Consider the following 15418-nt stretch of genomic DNA (forward strand, 5'->3'; position numbering starts at 1 on the left):
GACACAAAACGCTTTACATTAACACCAACTTTTTTTTAATTAATTTTTTTTATTGCTGAATGTAGCACATGAATCATCCCTTTTGGGTTTGAACACCTCCTCTTTGTCAACACATCACATAAACTACCATCATTAGTTTGGACACCTACTCATCATTGTTACTATTTTACCCCATTTAAAAATAATTGATGAAAATGATGATAAGTCATCAAACCTATGAAATAACAATAACAGAAGTATGGGAATTATGTAGTGACCAAAAATGTTTTCTTCAATATCCACTCCAACTCACCCATATAAAAAATGTAGTTTTGTAAAGAAATTTATACCTAGGCTTCACAATTTATATTTGTCTACAAAACTAATTTGAATTTTTATTTAAACACAAGCCTTTAGATACAGAGTTTTTTAAGTTCATGAAACTCAGGCATTCAGAAAGGTGTGTCGTGTACTATTTAAATTTCTACTGAACCAGGTTAAATCCGGCCAAATACTAAAGCATACAACCAAAATGTATTGTGTCTACCACAGGTCAAGATTAACATCTTGGCAATGAAATAGCTTTCAACTAGGTGTTGCACACTGTTACGTCATATTTAGGGGAAATGACGCAACATAAACGTGATGCAACAAGCAGAATTAACCAAAACTCCCAAATGTATTGTATGAGACATTACTTTTTTCTTTGTAAGAGTGAAGCAATGACTTCACAAATGAGTGTGGCCAAAATAACAAACTAAAAAATTAATTCTAACTCCCCAGTTGAAAACTAACTTCCCTACTCAAAAAAGAACAAAATGAAATACATAATTCTTCGCTACCTCCCTAACTAATCCAGAACAAGAGAAAACTCAACACACAGTCAAAGAAACAGGCCCCCATTTCCTACGGCTTCCTCATTAAGAACAAACACATATTAGCTTCAGTTCCTGAGAACGACCTTCATCCAAATATGCTCAGAGATCTGGACAACAAATTCAATAACCTTGTAAACATCTCCAGACATGACCTGATGGGAAGGTGACAACTGTCTGTGAGGAAATATAGTGTTTTTTTATATTATTTTTTTTTTTATGACAATGAGATGCTGTATGAGAAATTGGATGAGGAATGTCGGGTGCAAAAATACAGGACAAACGGAGTGAGGGTCTTCAATGTTTTCTCAATGTTATATGAGTGATAAGAGGATTGATAAATATAACTAGATTTGTATTTCCTGGAGGGAACACGCAGTGCTTGCAAGGTAGCTGAAGAATAGTGTTAAAGTTTTAGGTAAGCTCAGGTTTTAGGCTTTGGATCTGTGTAAATGAAATGCCACATTAGAGCTGCTTTGCTGTTGCCAGGATGCTCAGGGGCAAATTCACTAAACAGTTGCAAAACCTTCTGTGTGTCCTATTTCAGGGCAAACTCCTGCGTCTTTTTGAATTACAACCCACAATCTAGTTAACGTAGGCACAATCAGCTCTAAAATACTGTTGCATCTTGAGAATTTAAGTGCCAGTACAAAAACATCTCCTTTCAATGTGAATAAGACTTATTGCAGATTGTACTTTATACTCAAAACTCTGTGCTATTTGCCCAGTGCAATCAGCATCGCACTATTAAAACCCCCTTAGCTCTGCATAACTCTTCAGACCCGCTTGTGGGTCTGTGGGCAGAAGTTCACGTTTAAAATTTGAAAGTCCCTGGATACATAAACAGCACTGATTGAAAGCTTAAAATCGTAACATTTTACACAACTTCATTACTTTTGCATTTATGTTACATAAAATACACAAGATAAGACCTGAGAACCTTCATACTGCAAATAAACCCCACCCTGTGGTGATGTAGGATTTTGAATACAAAAATAAAACTTTTCAGATAGCATTTAAATAGAAAAGTCATATATCAAATGAAAGCTCTCGTCCCCAGGAATGTAATTATGCAGTTTTGTTTGGCAATTGCGTTGCCCTAACACTACACTTCGAATGATTATCAAAAGAATCACAAAGCGAAATATTATCTCTTTAAGGCATTTAAAGAGAAATGTCCCATGTCTTCTCCGATCACTGCTGCTGTAAGCCTCCAATAGCCACAAACTCTATATCACCTTTTACCTTAGGCTGTTTTCTTCAAAATGAGACATTTTCTAATTGTGTGTGAGCTTGCTTGGGTAAATAATCCAATGTTATGTTTTAGATGTCCAGAACTAAATATGCAGGCCAGCAGAAAAAGCATGAAAAACGAATCAACTGCAAAATAGGTTATCAACTTCTGATGATGAACTATTATACATCATCGCAAATCTGAGAATCTCAGTTTTCCAACGGACCTTCATTGAAGGGATAGTTCACCCAAAAATGTAAATTCTCTTATCATTTACTCACCTTCAAGCCATCGCAGATGTGTATGACTTTCTTTCTGCAGAACACAAATGAATATTTTTAGAAGAATATCTCAGCTTTGTAGGTCCATTCAGTGCAAATGAATGGTGACCAGCACTTTGAAGCTCCAAAAAGCACATAAAGGCAGCATAAAAGTAACCAATTCAACTCCAGTGGTTCAATCCATGTCTTTTGAAGTGATCCCATCAGTTTTGAGTGAGAACAGACCAAAATATGAGTCCTTTTCCATATAAATCTTGATATCAGCAGTCTCCTTGGCGATCGTGATTTCAAGCTCGATTACACTTCATGCATCAAGCACTAGAAAATATCATAGAGCTTAAAAACATGATGGTGCCTAGAGAATGCAATGGCAACGATGCGCACAATCGAGCTTGCATAGCAAGATGCGCCTGCATCCATGTAATAGCGTAGAGTATGTTTGGGCCTTCAGTCTTCATAGTCTCTTCAGGAGCTGCTCTGAGTGCGATCTCCTGTGCAGTTCGGTGACCATCACAGTTCATTTTGAGTGCTCACATAATGCACTGTTGCCCTGGAAAATGAGACACACAAATGTGGCAGTCATGGCATTTCAATATTCGATTAAAATTCCCACATTTGAATAGAAAAATTCGATTATAATTTAAAGTGCTCAATAATCGCATTTAGATCAAATGATTGCGATTTTTATTTCTTTTTTTGCTTGCCAACTGCATATTCAGTGAAAATGTACTGAAATATTTACAGGTAATTGCACTAAATGCCATTGACATAAATTACACAAGTATGATTATTTGTGAGTTTTCACTGCAAAAATACAGTCATTTTATACTGCAAAAATAAAGAAAAGGTACCACGAAATCCTGTTTTTGCAAAGGTGTAATACTTAGAACAAATCACAACCAGTATGTTTGATGAATGTCAATACAGTGCTGCCTTTCAAGCACTGTAATGATTTGCTTTCATTTGATAAACAACTTAGATGATTTTATTTGATTTTATTTGATAAAAACTGATAGCACATGGGTGGATCATTAGAACTGCTAAGGAGACACCAACAGAACCTCAACAGTTTTGTGTAAACTTGTGTGTTGTCATCTTGGGGGAGAAATGTGAACTGTTGTTTCTGTTTGTTATTTTTTTTCTACAAAATCTTGCACTGAATTTTAGTATTATTTGTATCTTTGGTTGGCATATGGGAACAGATGAATCTTTAATAAAAAGCAGTATTTAATCCACTGAAATCAGTATGCTTGTTTGAGTGGGTTCATTGCCCTGAAACTGCAAATGTTGTTAGAGATTTACGTTTTGACACGTCCCACAACCTGCTCAACCTGTTTTACATGCTCAATGCAAAGCTCTTGAAATAGCTTGCTTCTAAATGACACAAAACGCTTTACATTAACACCAACTTTTTTTTAATTAATTTTTTTTATTGCTGAATGTAGCACATGAATCATCCCTTTTGGGTTTGAACACCTCCTCTTTGTCAACACATCACATAAACTACCATCATTAGTTTGGACACCTACTCATCATTGTTACTATTTTACCCCATTTAAAAATAATTGATGAAAATGATGATAAGTCATCAAACCTATGAAATAACAATAACAGAAGTATGGGAATTATGTAGTGACCAAAAATGTTTTCTTCAATATCCACTCCAACTCACCCATATAAAAAATGTAGTTTTGTAAAGAAATTTATACCTAGGCTTCACAATTTATATTTGTCTACAAAACTAATTTGAATTTTTATTTAAACACAAGCCTTTAGATAGAGAGTTTTTTAAGTTCATGAAACTCAGGCATTCAGAAAGGTGTGTCGTGTACTATTTAAATTTCTACTGAACCAGGTTAAATCCGGCCAAATACTAAAGCATACAACCAAAATGTATTGTGTCTACCACAGGTCAAGATTAACATCTTGGCAATGAAATAGCTTTCAACTAGGTGTTGCACACTGTTACGTCATATTTAGGGGAAAGGACGCAACATAAACGAGACGCAACAAGCAGAATTAAACAAAACTCCCAAATGTATTGTATGAGACATTACTTTTTTCTTTGTAAGAGTGAAGCAATGACTTCACAAATGAGTGTGGCCAAAATTCCAAACTAAAATTAATTCTAACTCCCCAGTTGAAAACTAACTTCCCTACTCAAAAAAGAACAAAATGAAATACATAATTCTTCGCTACCTCCCTAACTAATCCAGAACAAGAGAAAACTCAACACACAGTCAAAGAAACAGGCCCCCATTTCCTACGGCTTCCTCATTAAGAACAAAAACATATTAGCTTCAGTTCCTGAGAACGACCTTCATCCAAATATGCTCAGAGATCTGGACAACAAATTCAATAACCTTGTAAACATCTCCAGACATGACCTGATGGGAAGGTGACAACTGTCTGTGAGGAAATATAGTGTTTTTTTATATTATTTTTTTTTTTATGACAATGAGATGCTGTATGAGAAATTGGATGAGGAATGTCGGGTGCAAAAATACAGGACAAACGGAGTGAGGGTCTTCAATGTTTTCTCAATGTTATATGAGTGATAAGAGGATTGATAAATATAACTAGATTTGTATTTCCTGGAGGGAACACGCAGTGCTTGCAAGGTAGCTGAAGAATAGTGTTAAAGTTTTAGGTAAGCTCAGGTTTTAGGCTTTGGATCTGTGTAAATGAAATGCCACATTAGAGCTGCTTTGCTGTTGCCAGGATGCTCAGGGGCAAATTCACTAAACAGTTGCAAAACCTTCTGTGTGTCCTATTTCAGGGCAAACTCCTGCGTCTTTTTGAATTACAACCCACAATCTAGTTAACGTAGGCACAATCAGCTCTAAAATACTGTTGCATCTTGAGAATTTAAGTGCCAGTACAAAAACATCTCCTTTCAATGTGAATAAGACTTATTGCAGATTGTACTTTATACTCAAAACTCTGTGCTATTTGCCCAGTGCAATCAGCATCGCACTATTAAAACCCCCTTAGCTCTGCATAACTCTTCAGACCCGCTTGTGGGTCTGTGGGCAGAAGTTCACGTTTAAAATTTGAAAGTCCCTGGATACATAAACAGCACTGATTGAAAGCTTAAAATCGTAACATTTTACACAACTTCATTACTTTTGCATTTATGTTACATAAAATACACAAGATAAGACCTGAGAACCTTCATACTGCAAATAAACCCCACCCTGTGGTGATGTAGGATTTTGAATACAAAAATAAAACTTTTCAGATAGCATTTAAATAGAAAAGTCATATATCAAATGAAAGCTCTCGTCCCCAGGAATGTAATTATGCAGTTTTGTTTGGCAATTGTGTTGCCCTAACACTACACTTCGAATGATTATCAAAAGAATCACAAAGCGAAATATTATCTCTTTAAGGCATTTAAAGAGAAATGTCCCATGTCTTCTCCGATCACTGCTGCTGTAAGCCTCCAATAGCCACAAACTCTATATCACCTTTTACCTTAGGCTGTTTTCTTCAAAATGAGACATTTTCTAATTGTGTGTGAGCTTGCTTGGGTAAATAATCCAATGTTATGTTTTAGATGTCCAGAACTAAATATGCAGGCCAGCAGAAAAAGCATGAAAAACGAATCAACTGCAAAATAGGTTATCAACTTCTGATGATGAACTATTATACATCATCGCAAATCTGAGAATCTCAGTTTTCCAACGGACCTTCATTGAAGGGATAGTTCACCCAAAAATGTAAATTCTCTTATCATTTACTCACCTTCAAGCCATCGCAGATGTGTATGACTTTCTTTCTGCAGAACACAAATGAATATTTTTAGAAGAATATCTCAGCTTTGTAGGTCCATTCAGTGCAAATGAATGGTGACCAGCACTTTGAAGCTCCAAAAAGCACATAAAGGCAGCATAAAAGTAACCAATTCAACTCCAGTGGTTCAATCCATGTCTTTTGAAGTGATCCCATCAGTTTTGAGTGAGAACAGACCAAAATATGAGTCCTTTTCCATATAAATCTTGATATCAGCAGTCTCCTTGGCGATCGTGATTTCAAGCTCGATTACACTTCATGCATCAAGCACTAGAAAATATCATAGAGCTTAAAAACATGATGGTGCCTAGAGAATGCAATGGCAACGATGCGCACAATCGAGCTTGCATAGCAAGATGCGCCTGCATCCATGTAATAGCGTAGAGTATGTTTGGGCCTTCAGTCTTCATAGTCTCTTCAGGAGCTGCTCTGAGTGCGATCTCCTGTGCAGTTCGGTGACCATCACAGTTCATTTTGAGTGCTCACATAATGCACTGTTGCCCTGGAAAATGAGACACACAAATGTGGCAGTCATGGCATTTCAATATTCGATTAAAATTCCCACATTTGAATAGAAAAATTCGATTATAATTTAAAGTGCTCAATAATCGCATTTAGATCAAATGATTGCGATTTTTATTTCTTTTTTTGCTTGCCAACTGCATATTCAGTGAAAATGTACTGAAATATTTACAGGTAATTGCACTAAATGCCATTGACATAAATTACACAAGTATGATTATTTGTGAGTTTTCACTGCAAAAATACAGTCATTTTATACTGCAAAAATAAAGAAAAGGTACCACGAAATCCTGTTTTTGCAAAGGTGTAATACTTAGAACAAATCACAACCAGTATGTTTGATGAATGTCAATACAGTGCTGCCTTTCAAGCACTGTAATGATTTGCTTTCATTTGATAAACAACTTAGATGATTTTATTTGATTTTATTTGATAAAAACTGATAGCACATGGGTGGATCATTAGAACTGCTAAGGAGACACCAACAGAACCTCAACAGTTTTGTGTAAACTTGTGTGTTGTCATCTTGGGGGAGAAATGTGAACTGTTGTTTCTGTTTGTTATTTTTTTTCTACAAAATCTTGCACTGAATTTTAGTATTATTTGTATCTTTGGTTGGCATATGGGAACAGATGAATCTTTAATAAAAAGCAGTATTTAATCCACTGAAATCAGTATGCTTGTTTGAGTGGGTTCATTGCCCTGAAACTGCAAATGTTGTTAGAGATTTACGTTTTGACACAATTTATGTTTTGACACGTCCCACAACCTGCTCAACCTGTTTTACATGCTCAATGCAAAGCTCTTGAAATAGCTTGCTTCGAAATGACACAAAACGCTTTACATTAACACCAACTTTTTTTTTAATTAATTTTTTTTATTGCTGAATGTAGCACATGAATCATCCCTTTTGGGTTTGAACACCTCCTCTTTGTCAACACATCACATAAACTACCATCATTAGTTTGGACACCTACTCATCATTGTTACTATTTTACCCCATTTAAAAATAATTGATGAAAATGATGATAAGTCATCAAACCTATGAAATAACAATAACAGAAGTATGGGAATTATGTAGTGACCAAAAATGTTTTCTTCAATATCCACTCCAACTCACCCATATAAAAAATGTAGTTTTGTAAAGAAATTTATACCTAGGCTTCACAATTTATATTTGTCTACAAAACTAATTTGAATTTTTATTTAAACACAAGCCTTTAGATACAGAGTTTTTTAAGTTCATGAAACTCAGGCATTCAGAAAGGTGTGTCGTGTACTATTTAAATTTCTACTGAACCAGGTTAAATCCGGCCAAATACTAAAGCATACAACCAAAATGTATTGTGTCTACCACAGGTCAAGATTAACATCTTGGCAATGAAATAGCTTTCAACTAGGTGTTGCACACTGTTACGTCATATTTAGGGGAAATGACGCAACATAAACGTGATGCAACAAGCAGAATTAACCAAAACTCCCAAATGTATTGTATGAGACATTACTTTTTTCTTTGTAAGAGTGAAGCAATGACTTCACAAATGAGTGTGGCCAAAATAACAAATAAAAAATTAATTCTAACTCCCCAGTTGAAAACTAACTTCCCTACTCAAAAAAAGAACAAAATGAAATACATAATTCTTCGCTACCTCCCTAACTAATCCAGAACAAGAGAAAACTCAACACACAGTCAAAGAAACAGGCCCCCATTTCCTACGGCTTCCTCATTAAGAACAAAAACATATTAGCTTCAGTTCCTGAGAACGACCTTCATCCAAATATGCTCAGAGATCTGGACAACAAATTCAATAACCTTGTAAACATCTCCAGACATGACCTGATGGGAAGGTGACAACTGTCTGTGAGGAAATATAGTGTTTTTTTATATTATTTTTTTTTTATGACAATGAGATGCTGTATGAGAAATTGGATGAGGAATGTCGGGTGCAAAAATACAGGACAAACGGAGTGAGGGTCTTCAATGTTTTCTCAATGTTATATGAGTGATAAGAGGATTGATAAATATAACTAGATTTGTATTTCCTGGAGGGAACACGCAGTGCTTGCAAGGTAGCTGAAGAATAGTGTTAAAGTTTTAGGTAAGCTCAGGTTTTAGGCTTTGGATCTGTGTAAATGAAATGCCACATTAGAGCTGCTTTGCTGTTGCCAGGATGCTCAGGGGCAAATTCACTAAACAGTTGCAAAACCTTCTGTGTGTCCTATTTCAGGGCAAACTCCTGCGTCTTTTTGAATTACAACCCACAATCTAGTTAACGTAGGCACAATCAGCTCTAAAATACTGTTGCATCTTGAGAATTTAAGTGCCAGTACAAAAACATCTCCTTTCAATGTGAATAAGACTTATTGCAGATTGTACTTTATACTCAAAACTCTGTGCTATTTGCCCAGTGCAATCAGCATCGCACTATTAAAACCCCCTTAGCTCTGCATAACTCTTCAGACCCGCTTGTGGGTCTGTGGGCAGAAGTTCACGTTTAAAATTTGAAAGTCCCTGGATACATAAACAGCACTGATTGAAAGCTTAAAATCGTAACATTTTACACAACTTCATTACTTTTGCATTTATGTTACATAAAATACACAAGATAAGACCTGAGAACCTTCATACTGCAAATAAACCCCACCCTGTGGTGATGTAGGATTTTGAATACAAAAATAAAACTTTTCAGATAGCATTTAAATAGAAAAGTCATATATCAAATGAAAGCTCTCGTCCCCAGGAATGTAATTATGCAGTTTTGTTTGGCAATTGTGTTGCCCTAACACTACACTTCGAATGATTATCAAAAGAATCACAAAGCGAAATATTATCTCTTTAAGGCATTTAAAGAGAAATGTCCCATGTCTTCTCCGATCACTGCTGCTGTAAGCCTCCAATAGCCACAAACTCTATATCACCTTTTACCTTAGGCTGTTTTCTTCAAAATGAGACATTTTCTAATTGTGTGTGAGCTTGCTTGGGTAAATAATCCAATGTTATGTTTTAGATGTCCAGAACTAAATATGCAGGCCAGCAGAAAAAGCATGAAAAACGAATCAACTGCAAAATAGGTTATCAACTTCTGATGATGAACTATTATACATCATCGCAAATCTGAGAATCTCAGTTTTCCAACGGACCTTCATTGAAGGGATAGTTCACCCAAAAATGTAAATTCTCTTATCATTTACTCACCTTCAAGCCATCGCAGATGTGTATGACTTTCTTTCTGCAGAACACAAATGAATATTTTTAGAAGAATATCTCAGCTTTGTAGGTCCATTCAGTGCAAATGAATGGTGACCAGCACTTTGAAGCTCCAAAAAGCACATAAAGGCAGCATAAAAGTAACCAATTCAACTCCAGTGGTTCAATCCATGTCTTTTGAAGTGATCCCATCAGTTTTGAGTGAGAACAGACCAAAATATGAGTCCTTTTCCATATAAATCTTGATATCAGCAGTCTCCTTGGCGATCGTGATTTCAAGCTCGATTACACTTCATGCATCAAGCACTAGAAAATATCATAGAGCTTAAAAACATGATGGTGCCTAGAGAATGCAATGGCAACGATGCGCACAATCGAGCTTGCATAGCAAGATGCGCCTGCATCCATGTAATAGCGTAGAGTATGTTTGGGCCTTCAGTCTTCATAGTCTCTTCAGGAGCTGCTCTGAGTGCGATCTCCTGTGCAGTTCGGTGACCATCACAGTTCATTTTGAGTGCTCACATAATGCACTGTTGCCCTGGAAAATGAGACACACAAATGTGGCAGTCATGGCATTTCAATATTCGATTAAAATTCCCACATTTGAATAGAAAAATTCGATTATAATTTAAAGTGCTCAATAATCGCATTTAGATCAAATGATTGCGATTTTTATTTCTTTTTTTGCTTGCCAACTGCATATTCAGTGAAAATGTACTGAAATATTTACAGGTAATTGCACTAAATGCCATTGACATAAATTACACAAGTATGATTATTTGTGAGTTTTCACTGCAAAAATACAGTCATTTTATACTGCAAAAATAAAGAAAAGGTACCACGAAATCCTGTTTTTGCAAAGGTGTAATACTTAGAACAAATCACAACCAGTATGTTTGATGAATGTCAATACAGTGCTGCCTTTCAAGCACTGTAATGATTTGCTTTCATTTGATAAACAACTTAGATGATTTTATTTGATTTTATTTGATAAAAACTGATAGCACATGGGTGGATCATTAGAACTGCTAAGGAGACACCAACAGAACCTCAACAGTTTTGTGTAAACTTGTGTGTTGTCATCTTGGGGGAGAAATGTGAACTGTTGTTTCTGTTTGTTATTTTTTTTCTACAAAATCTTGCACTGAATTTTAGTATTATTTGTATCTTTGGTTGGCATATGGGAACAGATGAATCTTTAATAAAAAGCAGTATTTAATCCACTGAAATCAGTATGCTTGTTTGAGTGGGTTCATTGCCCTGAAACTGCAAATGTTGTTAGAGATTTACGTTTTGACACAATTTATGTTTTGACACGTCCCACAACCTGCTCAACCTGTTTTACATGCTCAATGCAAAGCTCTTGAAATAGCTTGCTTCGAAATGACACAAAACGCTTTACATTAACACCAACTTTTTTTTTAATTAATTTTTTTTATTGCTGAATGTAGCACATGAATCATCCCTTTTGGGTTTGAACACCTCCTCTTTGTCAACACATCACATAAACTACCATCATTAGTTTGGACACCTACTCATCATTGTTACTATTTTACCCCATTTAAAAATAATTGATGAAAATGATGATAAGTCATCAAACCTATGAAATAACAATAACAGAAGTATGGGAATTATGTAGTGACCAAAAATGTTTTCTTCAATATCCACTCCAACTCACCCATATAAAAAATGTAGTTTTGTAAAGAAATTTATACCTAGGCTTCACAATTTATATTTGTCTACAAAACTAATTTGAATTTTTATTTAAACACAAGCCTTTAGATACAGAGTTTTTTAAGTTCATGAAACTCAGGCATTCAGAAAGGTGTGTCGTGTACTATTTAAATTTCTACTGAACCAGGTTAAATCCGGCCAAATACTAAAGCATACAACCAAAGTCTTGTTCTACCACAGGTCAAGATTAACATCTTGGCAATGAAATAGCTTTCAACTAGGTGTTGCACACTGTTACGTCATATCTAGGGGAAAGGACACAACATAAACGAGACGCAACAAGCAGAATTAAACAAAACTCCCAAATGTATTGTATGAGACATTACTTTTTTCTTTGTAAGAGTGAAGCAATGACTTCACAAATGAGTGTGGCCAAAATTCCAAACTAAAATTAATTCTAACTCCCCAGTTGAAAACTAACTTCCCTACTCAAAAAAGAACAAAATGAAATACATAATTCTTCGCTACCTCCCTAACTAATCCAGAACAAGAGAAAACTCAACACACAATCAAAGAAACAGGCCCCCATTTCCTACGGCTTCCTCATTAAGAACAAACACATATTAGCTTTGGGTGAAACAATCACTCACTTCAATAAATTAGACCTTGGCTTTCACTACCACATGCTAACAAGGAAGAAAAACACTACAGAGTACAAAAGGCCACCACAGTCACAGGAGGAACCATCCTCCTCTGATCAACACCATACCCTTAAGTAAGTAGACCTCTCCACATACACCAATCCCAAGGACTAGCTAATTTTCTCCATGGTCCAATCCTGTGAGAGAGGTAGAGAAAGAGAGAAAAAACAAAAAGGAAGGGAAGAACAACACACATAATAACAGCGCCACCTGCTTCACAATACGTCAAAGGACGTAACAACATGCAACCAGACCTTTTATTTAAAAACACACTCAATCCCTTATGCTTTTCTAGTTGGATTTTAGTTGTATTAGTTATTTTACCACATCCTGTAGGGTTGGTTGTTACAAATGCACAACATACTCATTCATTAAAAAGTCAATAATGGTTTTTGTTTTGTTTTTTTTACATAAGAATTTTAGCTTTCATTTGCACCTATTCGGGGTACCTTTTGTTCCACCCAAGATTCCAAAAAATATAAAAGTGTGCTAGCCAACCCCAGTCTCCCCTTCTCACAATTAGCATTAAGTATACTGTAGGATTCCATTCCAAACATAACTAAGCTCTTCTTAAAACATCAGATCAGCATGTGGAGTAGTCAGTTCATCTGGCTGGGCTTCATTTCTAGAAGTGACCTAAATACTATTACTGTGACACTGTACACTAGGCCTTTGTGCTGTTTATCTGACAGTGTAGATGAATATGATATTTGATCATGATGTAGGCATCTCATCATTCAGCATACAAAAACACTGTTGTGTTTTTATGGTAACAAATAAATACCTGAGAAAATATATATGTGTTGTGTGTTTGACAGCCTGTTTTTTCAGCTTGGAAGTAATGAATCCTGCTGTATCATTTGTTGCATCATCTCTTTAATATTTACAAAATAAAACATTAAAATATAACAGAAAATATTCTATTCTATTATTTTCTAATTGTCTTGAAAGTGCTTTGACATTTTTACACTATCTGGGCACTTTATACTTTTGTAGATCCATTTTGATAGATATGCATGCTGGGTTCCAAATGACTTGGGTATAAGGGTTAAAAAAGTAAGGGACAATCCAAGGCTAGGTGTGCGTTATCAAGCCTTTGGTCAATGGTGCCATCTAGTGGTGTGATATCTCAGAGTAACAACCACACATCTGGGGATTTAGACATATAAGACCTCTAAATCCTGCTTCTCGGATCACTGTGTAATCTCTACTAGTAAGCTAATAAAACTATTTAAACTCAAATCATGTTTCATGTGCATTTATTTGTTTATTAGGCAAGTAGTCTTGTAATAAGCTGAATACTGAGGAGTCAGATGGTCATTTCACAAAATAAACACCAACAAAACTCTCACAAATTCTCACAAAATTACATAATTTCAACATATTTAATTATTTTATGTCCATTTATATATTTATTTGCTTAGTAGCCATGTAATAAGAGAGATAAAGTACAGTCAGACAGTTGTTATCACCCTTCCGCTTCACGCTGGGTCCTGATCGCCCTGTCGGGGTTGACTGTACATTATCCCTTACGTAGTAAAATACCTTAGTAAAAGTAAATAATATGACTCATGCACTATATTCCAAGTCTTTTTTACTTTGTGTGATGAACAGATAAAAATGTGACACAGTTGAAGTAACTGACGTATAGGTACCATATGTGATTTTGAGTGTCTTAATGACTTCAGAGTGAATAGCAACTTTAATTTCATTCTGTTCCTCACACAAAGTGGTTGTATGGCTTTAGAGGGCTTGGATTATAGTGCATGAGTTGTATCGATACCCTGCAACATACCGCAATATGTACATCACAATACAATATGATATAAGAAGTAAAAACTTGGACCCATGTTACACAGTTTGCATTGCAAAAGCTTCAATGGGCAAAAAGAAGAACAATGTGATTGTGGGTGCAGTAGTGCATATATGAGCTTTTGCTATTTTTTGACATTTGTAGCAACTAAATAGTTGGTGGTGCTAATAAATCTAATATGCTAATTTCCTGACCCATTTTCTGCACTGATTTTACAGCCACTCACATGGACTTAGCGAATGCTTGCAAGAAAATGCCAAAACTTCATGCCACTGACTTTGCACGATGTCCCATATTTCACCAAACAGATGCAGTATATGACATCCTAACACACACAAAATAAGGCAAAGAACATTAGACTTATGAAATAAATGTTACAAAAATTTTACAGGAGAATTCACACAACTATAGGGGCATTAATATTTTAGTTAGAATACACAAGTGGTCATTGCAGACAGGGCTGTAGCTAGGCATTCTAGGCCTCTTGACTGTATCTTGATCACACTGTTCACCCTTTGAGCTATGGGCCTGAGTGTATATGATACAGGTTGTCATAAAAGTGAAAAGTGAAAAAGACTGACCTTTTGTGGTTACACTGTGAACGTGATGGGCTTTTACATTTTGTATCTAGAAGTATCAAAATCAAAATGTCTTTTAGTCACCAATTCATATGACATACATTAATGTACTTTGGTTACATTTGAAATCTGCTCCACATGAAACAATAAACACAGTTATTACATAACCCTCTGGAGTCCTTAATTATGATTGGTCAATTTTTGTTTGGCTGTGGTCTATTTTGTAATAAGGGTTGGGGGGTGGGGGGATGTGTTTAAAGTAACAGCTATTTAATGCTGAATCATTTGAATTTGTTTACAGTGTTCAGAACATTAAGCAATACACAACACATCCTTTACACTAGACATATCTGTCGGACCCTACACACAGTAAACAAGACAATTTAGTTAAAATATAAGAAAGAATATAAGAAAGAAATAATACATATACATATTCATATATATATATATATATTCCCCGTATATATATATACAGTATATACCGATCAGCCACAACATTAAAACCACCTGTGTAGGTCCCCCTCGTGCCACCAAAACAGCTCTCACCTGTCAAGGTATGGACTCCACAAGACCTCTGAAGGTGTTCTGTGGTATCTGGCACAAAGATGTTAGAAGCAGATCCTTTAAGTCCTGTAAGCTGTGAGGTGGGTCCCCCATGGATCGGACCTGTTGGTCCAGCACATCCCATAGATGCTCAATCAGATTGAGATCCCAGGAATTTGGAGGCCAAGTCAACATCTTGAACTATTTGTCATGTT

The 15418-nt window shown here is 35.7% G+C and overlaps 1 protein-coding gene across 3 annotated transcripts in view; it reads left to right on the forward strand.

The window, feature by feature from the left end:
• Nucleotides 1-11127, forward strand: part of LOC127418892 (cadherin-like protein 26) — a 45510-nt gene extending 34383 nt beyond the window's left edge. Inside the window, exon 18 of one of the 3 annotated variants that reach the window (XR_007893563.1) lies at nucleotides 8757-11127. The gene's annotated coding sequence lies outside the window, so the exon portion shown is untranslated. Of the gene's footprint in view, nucleotides 1-1243; nucleotides 3615-4990; nucleotides 7362-8756 lie in introns of those variants that run through there. The other 2 variants (XR_007893562.1, XR_007893561.1) reach the window with 2 other exon arrangements.
• Nucleotides 11128-15418: the final 4291 nt, after the last annotated feature.

Source organism: Myxocyprinus asiaticus, chromosome 28, assembly GCF_019703515.2.
Source record: "Myxocyprinus asiaticus isolate MX2 ecotype Aquarium Trade chromosome 28, UBuf_Myxa_2, whole genome shotgun sequence".
Lineage (NCBI taxonomy): Eukaryota > Metazoa > Chordata > Actinopteri > Cypriniformes > Catostomidae > Myxocyprinus > Myxocyprinus asiaticus.